The 11,279-nt window shown below is 43.2% G+C and overlaps 1 pseudogene; it reads left to right on the top strand.

The window, feature by feature from the left end:
- Positions 1-3,895: 3,895 nt before the first annotated feature.
- On the top strand, positions 3,896-4,529 carry LOC103640043 (uncharacterized; annotated as a pseudogene).
- Positions 4,530-11,279: the final 6,750 nt, after the last annotated feature.

Below are 11,279 nucleotides of genomic sequence, written 5' to 3' on the forward strand. Positions count from 1 at the left end.
ACCATTCATTCAGTTCTTATTAGTAAGTTACATTTAACACAAGTGCCCATATAGATGGATTGGAAGGTTATGGCTGCTAAGAAATACACATACCAATTAGTTGTGTTTGGTCCTGAATACCTGAGTTTTTGTTTCCCTCTGTAGTTTGTTGTAGAGTATAGGTATTGATTTTGGTGTGTGCATGCAAAACTCAATGACGCCGTTGGATTTATGTCAGTAGGGTGTCCAGTTTATTTTTCCTCTCTGTCTACCAGCTTTGGGCTTGAATAAGTAAATGTTCATGTAGCCTTTATTTTCCATTCTCATGTTTAGTAAATTAAGTCATGTTCCTTCTTTTTGTGTAGCATTTGTTTCGGCAAAACTCAATGATGCCTCTATCTACAATGCTCTAGGTTTCAGACTTTCAGTGGTTTTTAACCTCTGGTTGAGTTAGTGCTGCAAAAGTGATCTCCTGACTCTTGACTTTGGAATGATCAGCACTGTTTCAGAGTACAGTTCATTGTATCTGTCACATGTTGTAGCTTTCCACTTTATAGGAATGATATATTAAATACCTGAGTTTGAACCAATCTGAATATTAAATGCTTCATAGCATTTATTGTAGTTGCAGGCTTGCAGATACTACCCAGAATAAAATGCAGAAAGATCACTTTCAAAGATGCAGAATGGAGCACCAATTTGGAAAGGTATCCTTCAGCAGGACATGAATCACCTTTATGTTGTTATTCAGACTACTCTTTTCGTGGTACTGGTAGTATTTGAAGTCATGAGGTACACACATGGATTCACTGATTTTGATGGAGATGAAAAATGGATCATTTTCAACTCTTTTCGTGGTTCTAAACTTTATCGCCCTCCAGTGCGTGCAGTGCGCCACCATTCAGGTGTGCAACTTTGCGCTGCTACCGCCTTCTCTGCTTAAAACCCCATTCCAACTGATATGGTTCTGTTACTCGATTGTGCTTTGGTCCCAGGTGAAGTGACAGAAGAAGAGCTTTTACAATAAACCCTAAACCCTTACAATGCTGATTTTGATGGAGATGAAATGAATTTGCATGTCCCTTGGACGGAGGAAGCTCGCACTGAAGCGCTTATGCTCATAGGGTAGCATTTGCTTTCCTTCTTTTTTAAGTAGATCGAATTTACTTTTATATACTAGCACCTTAGCACAACTTTGATAGCTGATATTTTTTATTTTTATTGCTTTTACAGGTTCAGAATAATTTATGTACTCCTAAGAATGGTGAGATACTGGTTGCTTCCACGCTAGACTTCTTGACCTCATCTTTCCAAGATATGTTTTTGAATTAGATTGGGATGGAAATTCACATTTGTTTTCATATTTTCCGTTAGCAAGCACAACCATTGTGACATTATTTTGCATGCACTCAGCCTCTCACCATGGCTATGAGAATGAAATTCAACTTTTAGATATACCAAAATGTTATAGAATCAATATAATTAGATATGTCAAGATGACAACACACATATTTCCTTCTGCTACTATGGATTTTCCATTGATAAAATACATGCTTGATGACTGCTTGTCTAAAATTTATTTGTTTAATATTCTTTGTTTGTAAGCCCAAGAATTTGTAAAACCAGGAAATAATTCCAATGAAAGATCAGTATTTTTTCCCTGCTACTACAATTTCCTCTGGTTCCTCTTGACGCAGGACCAAAAACAGGTACTGAGAATGAAATGCATATTCTGGTGGCGTTGGCGTCTTTGTTGGCAATGGCATCAAACAACCCAGTGAGACCAAACTTGCCCTTGCCGAGCACCAGGGCAAGAACATGGCCTCAACAGTGAAGAAGCTAGCTCAACATGCCTGAGCCAGCTGCCCCTGTGTAGTAAAAAGTCACACGATAACCTTCTTCTAGCCCTAAGCATTTCACATGTTTCTGGATACATCCTGCCTGTTGTATATGTGCACAGTTTGCCTTATTGTTTGTCAAAGTAGCAACACCTATGTTTAGGTTCTTTTGTACATTTTTGACAAAAAAACATATTGTTGTTGATTTGAACATTAGCAAATAACTGAAAGATGCCTGTGAAGAATATATAGTTGTTACAACACTCAACTTCTTGTTTTTTGTATATAAATGAGCAACCTATGTTACATCAATTATTATGTGTCAGTTCTAAATATCACATTCCACTAATATGCATTGTCTTCTTTTAATTTTAGTGTTTCATAAGCAACCTATTTTGTGTTATTTACTAAATATGAGCATAGCTTTTGATTCTTTATCATGATTTGACACCTGTGTATTATAGGAAAAAAATCTGAGTTTGGAAGACATTATTATTTCTATGTTGTTTGCATTTTTAGATTACTGAAATTTATAGAAACATTGAAGTGTCAAGTTATTTCTATGTGTGCTTTCTCGTCCTCTGGCAGTAGAGTATAGTGTTTGGTTATTGGCTTATCATTTATCACCTTGTCGAGAGGGAAGTTTATATGAAGTTCAATTTTGTAGCTTCTGGCGGACTTGCTCAGGTTCGTTGACCGCTTATCCTTACTTTCAGGCGCCTGAACCTGACGTACAAGAGGAACATGTCAAGCTATTCAAGCAGATAGAGTTCTACTTTAGGTCGACGCATTGACCTACTTCTCTCTACTAAATCCTTCAATTGGTTAAGGTTGTTCTTTCGTTGATCATCATCTTTTTATCCACAGCTAGGAGAACCTATGCTCAGATGTGTACTAGAAGAGTGCTAGCTCTGCTCATACGCTTGCTTGACAATCATGTGTTGTTAACTGCTTTATATAGTGTTACTAATTATTGTTCTTTATTCTCTGATGCTTCTTCTGTAGTTGAGGCTTACATTGTTTTATGATTTCCATCTCGATGCTCTGCTTATTCTCTAATGCTTTATTCTCTAATGCTATATAGTGCTAGCTCTGCTTATTCTCTGATGCTTTATTCTCTGATGCTTCTTCTGTATGTTATGTCGAAAGATCATATGCTTTTTGTAGTTTTCGAAAAAATCTACCTCCTCGTTTCCGTGATTGTGAGCCGTTGTAACGCACGGGCACATACCTAGTTATATTTATGAAATCTAAATGGTAAGACATACATATTAAGCTTAATTAGTGTGATTTGTACGTGTGATGTTACAGTAAAAATTTGCTAATCATAGATTGCTTAGGGTTAATAAATTCATCTCGATATTTAGTTTTTATTTATACAATTATTTCTATAACTAAATAATATTTAATATTCATACTACTGAGATATCTATATATGGATAGGAGTGGTAATGGATCACGGTCCAAATGCCCTTCACAAAAAGTTAGGACCCTTAAATAATGTTAGTTTAAAAATGAATAGGAATAGGGCCTGATTCTAACCCGATTCGATCCTTAAAGTTTGTAGCGTAAAATCTAGAGTCCATTACCACCCTTAGATATGGACGAACGACTGCAGGAGAAGCTAGCTATGCTGGATATGGAAAAAAAATTAGTAAGATTAGCTGCGCTTGCCGTCCGTGTGGGCGCAGCCGCCAATGAAGATAACGATCAGCAGCGGTCAGCGTCAGCGGATGTGAGTCGGTGGCGAGTAGAGCAAATTTGGGGTTGTATATCGTTTGGTCTCCTAGTGCTCAGATCGGAGCGGGTTCTGCGCCGGGCGGTTCTAGTTCCAAGCGCGGAGGTTGCTGGGGAGGGTCTTCCTCATCCCCAGCGTCGTCGGGGGGCTGTGCACGGTGGATCATCAGGGCCGGATCTGGGCCCCTAACGGCCGGATCTGCCCTCGGCAGTGGGCACTAGCAGCCGGTGGAGGTTGCGTCAGCGGCGGCGGCGGTTTGGGGCTCGTGCAGGCGCTGTGGGGTGGCGCTCTCTTCTTTGCCACCCCTCTCCTCCCCTCACGACCTTGACTACTGCTCTAGATGGGGCGACAATCGTGCGACGGTGAGGAGCGGAGGATCTGGCTCCTCAGTGGTGGTGTGTGGCGTCGGCAAGTGGGCTGCAGTGGCCCCAGCGGCGTTTGCGGTGGTGCGCATGCCAGTGGATCTGGCGCGTCGCAGCGGCTGCTGCCAGGGATGGCCGACGGGAGGTGCGGTGGTGCGACGGGAGGTGCTGCTGCTGCTCGACCAGGACCGTGGGCCCAACCGAAGGTGGTGGTGGTCGACAAAGCTTTGTGGCTGTTGTGGCAGCCGGCGCGTTGTTGGCCCTCTGTATGGGTCTGTGTGGGTTGTCTGGGCGACATCGGCTGTGGAGGTGTGCTTTGTCCTGGGGTCCTGGCCGGACGTTGTACTGGGGGGTTTTCTTGGGCGAAAGCCTTAGCAACGATGACGTCCTTGGGCGTCGCTTCCCCTGTTAAGGGCGTCATGTTCCCTAGCTTTGTCTTCCGTGGGCGAAAGCCCGATCCACCTCGGACCAGTGACGATGGCGTCCCCCTATGTCACTCCCTTCCTGAAGGCGTCGCTACTGAAGTTCATCTCAGCCACATCATAGCCTTCAGTAGTTGCTTTCGTCTTTCGAGTCCTGGTTTGCGTGTGGAGGTGGGGGCTTGCATCGTGAAGTCGAAGCTGCTACGTTAGGGGATGTGGCTCGACAACGATGATGTGGGGCGAACCCCCTTCTTCGTGGGCTTGTTTTCTTCGAAGATGAGGCATTTGGTGGAGGCGGGGCGGTGGATCGAGGTTTTGGAAGTCTCGCTGGTGAAGAATCAGAGCTGTCTCGAGTGGGGTATCTCGTGGCTTGGCAACGACGGTGCGCCGCAGTCTTCCTTCTCTTGTACCGGTGTTTGTAGCAATGTTTAAAATAGCCCGCTAATAGCGGCTATTTAGCCGGCTATAGCGCTTTAACAGCTCTGAAGCTAGGATATGCTAAATTTAATGCTAACCAAAGTTAGCCGCTAATCGCCTCATTTAGCCCGCTAAACACATAGATTTAGCTGGATTTAGCGCAGGTATTGGGCTGCATGTTTGAGTGTGGAGTGGAGGCCCAAAACTGTATTCAATAATCAATAGTTCAATACACATACCCTACAACCTTCTCTCCTCCAAACCCTTGCACGTCCGTCCGTCTGGCTTCAGCCATCCAGCGCCACCGCCGTCCCTTTCTCTCTCCCTTGCTCCCTCATCCTCCACACCTACAAGCCAGCTACTAGCTCGGTAGCTCCTCCTCCATCATCCTCTCTACCGAGTACCATCTCGGAAGGCGACAGGCTCGTGGGGAGGCCCCTAGTGTCGCGTCCCCAGGCCACGAGAAAGTTGCTGGTGGCGCGTCTCGGTCGCTTGCTTGCTTTTGCAGAGGCAGCGAGGCGCGCGTAGATCTACACTCACGGACAAAGAGGAAGCTAGGAGCGCAGCAATTTCCTCGCCATGTCAGAATCCTAGCAGCAGCAACAAGGCAAGTTAGCAGATCCCATGTTTCTTTGCTTCTTCATTACTAGATGCTTAGATACTTATTGATATGTGAAATGTGAAGTAGATGTTGGGGGCCTGCTTCGTCGCCGAAGGTCCTTTAAGGAGAAACACCTTCGAAAGATCAGCACAGAAGCAAACATAGCACGAAGGTACATACCGAAGCTACCTTCCAGGGAGCTTCGGCGTAGCGACATACCTTGATACAAAGGGCTGCACCGACTTAAAGAGGAAAAGACCAATCGGCCCATGGTAATTTGTGCCATGATTGTAACTAGTTGTAGAGGACATAAATGTAATTTTGACTGGGCTGCGTCCCATGCCTATAAATAGGTGAACAGTACCCCTGTACTGTTCACGCTGACTTGTACTCGCTCGTGTGTCACGCTTGTACCTTAGTCTTCTGTCAAGCCGAAGGTATAAATGTAATTCAATATTGTTCTTATTCATTCATAATTATATAATAAGGACACATAAATGATGTTATATAATTATTCATGTTGTTTCTCATGTTTCATATGTTTCTTCTTTCATCAATGTAAACTGTGATGATGAAGGTATGTCCTTCATGACCTTCGTCCGAAGATCGTTATATCCTAAGGGAAATAATGCTTCGAGGGATGAAGGACATTAACCATTAACTTCTTCCTGTGTTGCCTTGTTCTTAATTCATAGCATTTGAGAACAAGTGCCCAACATTGGCGCCCACCTCCGGTGAACTCACTTCCACTTTTGAGCTGATGGCTTCGTTTAACAACCAACTCGAAGCACCTTCGGCTACGAAGCTGGTGCTCCCGATAACAGGCGGTTCAAGCTCAGAGCCGGCTAACAAGAAGCAGAAAAAAGAAGCACAGAGAAGGGTGCAGCATGTTGGGGTGCAGGGACCCTTCATCAAGTCAAAATGGTCCCACATTCCAATCACCTTCTCCCAGGAGGACCTTCAGCTTAAAGATTACCCTCACAATGATGCTATGGTCATATCTTGTGTGATCAAGGGATTTCTGGTCCATAATGTTTTGGTTGATACAGGCAGTGCAACAGATATCATATTTGCTAAGGCCTTTAGACAGATGCAAGAACCAGAAGATAAAATTCATGATGCTACACACCCTCTTTGTGGCTTTGGAGGAAGGCAGATTGTAGCACTCGACAACATCACAATGCCAGTGACCTTCGACTTCGTCCATAACACAAGGACTGAACAGGTTGTCTTTGACATTGTTGACATGGAGTACCCTTATAATGCAATCATTGGTCGAGGGACACTTAATGCTTTCGAAGCGATACTTCATCCAGCATATTTATGCATGAAGATACCTTCGGAACAAGGGCCCATTGCTGTCCATGGGAGTCAAGAAGCTGCCAGAAGAGCCGAAGGAAACTGGACAGATTCAAAGGAAATTCATAACATAGATGGAGCCGAAGCCTGTGAGCAGTATAAATACAAAAGAGAGAAGGCTGCTTTGGCGGATCAGCCGAAGCCTATGCTCCTATGTGAAGACATAGAAGAACAAAGGGTACTGCTGGGGTCTCAGCTATCTGAAGAACAAGAGAAGACTTTGCTAAGATTCTTATTCAACAACAAAGATGTCTTTGCTTGGTCAGCCAATGATCTCTGTGGTGTCAACAGAGATGCCATTGAACATTCACTCAATGTGGATCCATCCTTCAGGCCAAGAAAACAAAGGCTTCAGAAAATGTCTGAAGACAAAGCTGAAGGTGCTCGGAACGAAGTGAAGAGACTTCTTAGTGCTGGTGTTATCAGAGAGGTGAAATACCTAGAATGGCTAGCCAACACTGTTATGGTGAAGAAGACCAACGGTAAATGGAGAATGTGCATTGATTTTATAGATCTTAACAAGGCTTGTCCAAAGGACGAGTTCCCATTGCTAAGAATAGACTCTCTAGTAGATGCAACAGCTTCTTTAGAGCTCATGAGTCTACTGAATTGTTACTCAGGCTATCATCAAATATGGATGAAGAAGGAAGATGAGCCGAACACTAGCTTCATAACTCCCAGTGGCACCTATCGCTATCTTCGGATGCCTGAGGGGCTCAAAAATGCCGGAGGAAGCTTCAGCAGGATGACAACTAAGGTCCTTCATTCTCAAATAGACAGGAATGTACTGACCTATGTTGATGATATCATAGTGAAAAGCACAAAGCAAGAAAATCACATTGCTGATATGCAAGAGACATTTGCCAATTTCAGACAAGCTGGCCTGAAATTAAATCCAGAAAAGTGTGTTTTTGGGGTGAAGAAGGGCAAGTTCCTTGGTTGTTTGGTATCAACGAATGGAATTGAAGCCAACCCAAGCAAGATTGAAGCTATCCTTCGGATGGAGCCGCCAAGCACAAAAAAGGGGGCCCAACGCCTGGCAGGAAGACTGACATCATTAAATATATTCATATCTAGATTAGCAGAAAGAAATCTGCCATTCTTTGAAATATTGAAGTCAGCCGAAGTTTTTCAATGGGGTTCGGCTCAACAAAAAGCCTTCAAAGAGCTGATGCAATACTTGATTGATTTAACAACACTAACTCCACCTGCGCCAGTGGCTCCATTGCTCTTATATGTGGCAGCTTCGCACTCTGCAGTGAGTGCGGCGCTTGTACAGGAGAAGCTAGATGGCCAAGTCAAAAAGCAAGCTCTAGTGTACTTCGTCTCCAAAGTTTTAAGTTTATCAAAGAAAAATTATACAAAATTGGAGAAGGTGTTGTATGCTGTGTTAATGGCATCCAGGAAGCTTCAGCATTATTTTCAAGCATATCACATAATCGTTCCTTCGTCACAGTCTTTGAAGGACATAATGAGGAACTGAGAAGCTACTGGAAGGATTGGAAAATAGGCTGCAGAGCTTAACGAATTCGCTATTGACTATGTGCATAGATCTTCAATTCAGTCCCAGCCGTTAACAGACTTCATTGCTGATTGGACGCCAGGGGCTCAGGAAGAAGAAATAAACAAAGATGCCGAAGCTTGGACAGTGTTCTACGATGGTTCCTGGGGAACCTTTGGTGCAGGAGCGGCTGCTGTCCTAGTGGCGCCTTCGAAAGTCAAAACATGTTATGTACCAGGCTTGACTTTAGTTGCACAAATAATATTGCTGAATACGAAGCACTTCTGTTGGGGCTTCGGAAGTTAAGGGCAATGGGAATAAGAAGGGCCATTCTGAAAACTGATTCTCAAGTCATTTCTGGACATATAGACAAAAGTAGCAAGGCAAGGGACCCGAAGCTTGAAAAATATCTGATACAGTTCGAAGGTTAGAGGCTTCTTTCAAAGGTTTTTCTGTCAAGAATATCCCAAGAGGAGAAAATGAGCATGCAGATCTGCTAGCCAAGTCAGCGGCACAGGGGCTCCCTCTACCTTCAGAAGTATTTTTTGAAACAATAAAAGCACCTTCGGTCGAACTTATGGAGAGAGTAGTGCTTGCAATTTCCCCAGTACATAGTGAAGATTGGAGGACTGAAATCATATCTTTCCTCCAAGGTAATTGTCTTTCGGACGACGAAGCTTACAATAAGAGAATGTAAGCAAGGACAAGACCATATGTGATAGTAGAAGGGGAATTATATAAACATGGAGTCTATTCTCCACTCCTCAAGTGTTTATCAAGAGTTGAAGGTATTGAATTAATGAAGGAGATATATGCGGGTCTAAGTGGATCTCATATTGGGTCTAGGCCTTTGTTGGGAAAAGTATTTAGACAAGGATTTTACTGGCCAAAGACAACTTCGGATGCAGCAGAGCTAGTTCAAAAATGTGAAAATTGTCAAAAATGTGCAAGAGACCAGGAACAACCTTCGTCTCTCACTCAACTAATACAACCTACTTGGCCATTGCAAAGATGGGGCCTGAATTTGTTAGGCCCACTTCCACCAGCGCAAGGTAATTTGAAATATGTTGTGGTGGCTGTAGAATACTTCTCCAAATGGATTGAAGCGAAGCCTTTGGCTACAATAACTTCGGTTACAGTCCAGAAATTCTTGTGGCAAAATATTGTTTGTCGCTTCGGCGTGCCGAAGGCTATAACTGTGGATAATGGAACATAATTTGATGCTGAAACGTTCAAGGATTTCTGTGATTAAATTGGCACAAAGATTCATTTTGCATCAGTTAGGCATCCGGAGTCAAACGAGCTGGTAGAATGAGCAAATGGCATTATAATGACAGGAATAATGAAGCTAATCTTCAATCAGCCCAGAGGAAAGTGGCCAGATGAGTTGATTAAAGTGGTGTGGATCCACAATACAACCATATCAAGGTCAACAGGTTTTACACCTTTTAAATTATTATTTGGTGACGAAGCTATAACTCCAGAAGAAGCTAAAGCGAGGTCAATAAGAATAGCAGCTTCGGCAGAAGACGAAGCTGATTACCACATAGAAAAAGATACTATAGAAGGGACCAGACTTCAGGCTGTGGAGAACATCAATAAATATCAAGCCAAAACAATAAAATGGCGTGACAGAAAAGTCCGGTTGAAAAATATTAAGCCAGGGCATTTGGTGCTTCGGAGAGTGGCCAATCCGGACACAATAGGCAAATTGCAGCTGAAGTGGGAAGGACCTTTTCTGGTGGTATCTTCGTCGAGGCCCGGTTCTTAAGGATATGGATGGCAATGACATACCTAGATCTTGGAATGCGGATGAGCTTCGGCGATATTACATGTAATTTGATGTAATCTTTTTTCATTTTTTCTATGGCACCCTTTTCCTTTCCAAAGGGGGAGAAAGGTTTTTAATGGGGCCATAGCTTGTAATTTTTTCCTTTCTTATTTAGCTCCATGAGAGCCAAATCCCCCAAAAGAATGTAAAATGTAAAATCTGAGCATGCACCATCGAGTGCAAAAAAGAAAAACAGGGAGAAGCTCAAAAGTCGTTCCTAAGGGGATGTAGAGCTTATACCGCCGAAATAGAAGGAGAATAAGTTCCAAAGTTATTCCTAAGGGGATGCAGAACTTACACCGAAAAATAAATGGTGAAGAAGACTCCAAAGTCGTCCCTAAGGGGATGCAGAGTCTGGGTGTGGCCTCGTGTGTGTTCGGGACATCCATTTGCACATTACATTACATCATTCATTGCATTCATACACATTCATGTAGACATTCGTAGAATCATCATCATCATAACATGGAGTACAAACAGATGCTTCGGGTTTGATGGCAATGCTTCGATGAGCATAAAGAAACAAAGATACGCTTTGTTGCGTACGAAAAGAAGGGAAGGTGTTTTTCGCCTTCGGCTCAAAAGATATAAGTTTCGTCCACATCAAAGCAATCTACACACGGATGAAAAGGTAAAAATATATTACAAGGTATGGACAAATTTATAGAGTAATGTTTGATTCCTAAATTACAATATCTTTTACAAAGGTAATTTAAATGTTTCTAAAGCTTTGTTCAGCAGCTTCATCAGAATCCGTCAAGCTTCAGATAATTGATCTTCGGCTTCGTCATCCTGTACATAACAAAGCGGTATAAGGTAAATAGAAATCTCAGGAGAAGGTAAGCAACAGGTACAAGTTTAATACCGGCTTGAGATGACTTCGAGCTTCGTCACTAGCTAAGTCTCGCCCACCCTTCGTCCAGATTTGCGTTATAAATCTATTTCCAATGCTTCAGGCCAGGCTGGGGATGTCAGTCAAGTCCGCTGGTGACAAGCTAAAGTTTGGCATGTTTACGATCTTATCGTGCATGCAACCAGCCTTCATAAAGGCAACAGCTGTGCCGCGAGAAGCTAGCAGGGCACAGAAGTCACCGTGCCCAGCTATAACTTCGTCAAGCGCATCAACTTCGCCTTCAATATGTTCGAAGGTGCTTGACAGGTCTTCAACCGAAGGTTCAAATTTCTCAGAACTGGCTCCCACCGAGTTGAAGACCTACTTCAGCCGTTGCAC

This window comes from Zea mays, chromosome 9 (genome assembly GCF_902167145.1).
Source record: "Zea mays cultivar B73 chromosome 9, Zm-B73-REFERENCE-NAM-5.0, whole genome shotgun sequence".
NCBI lineage: Eukaryota > Viridiplantae > Streptophyta > Magnoliopsida > Poales > Poaceae > Zea > Zea mays.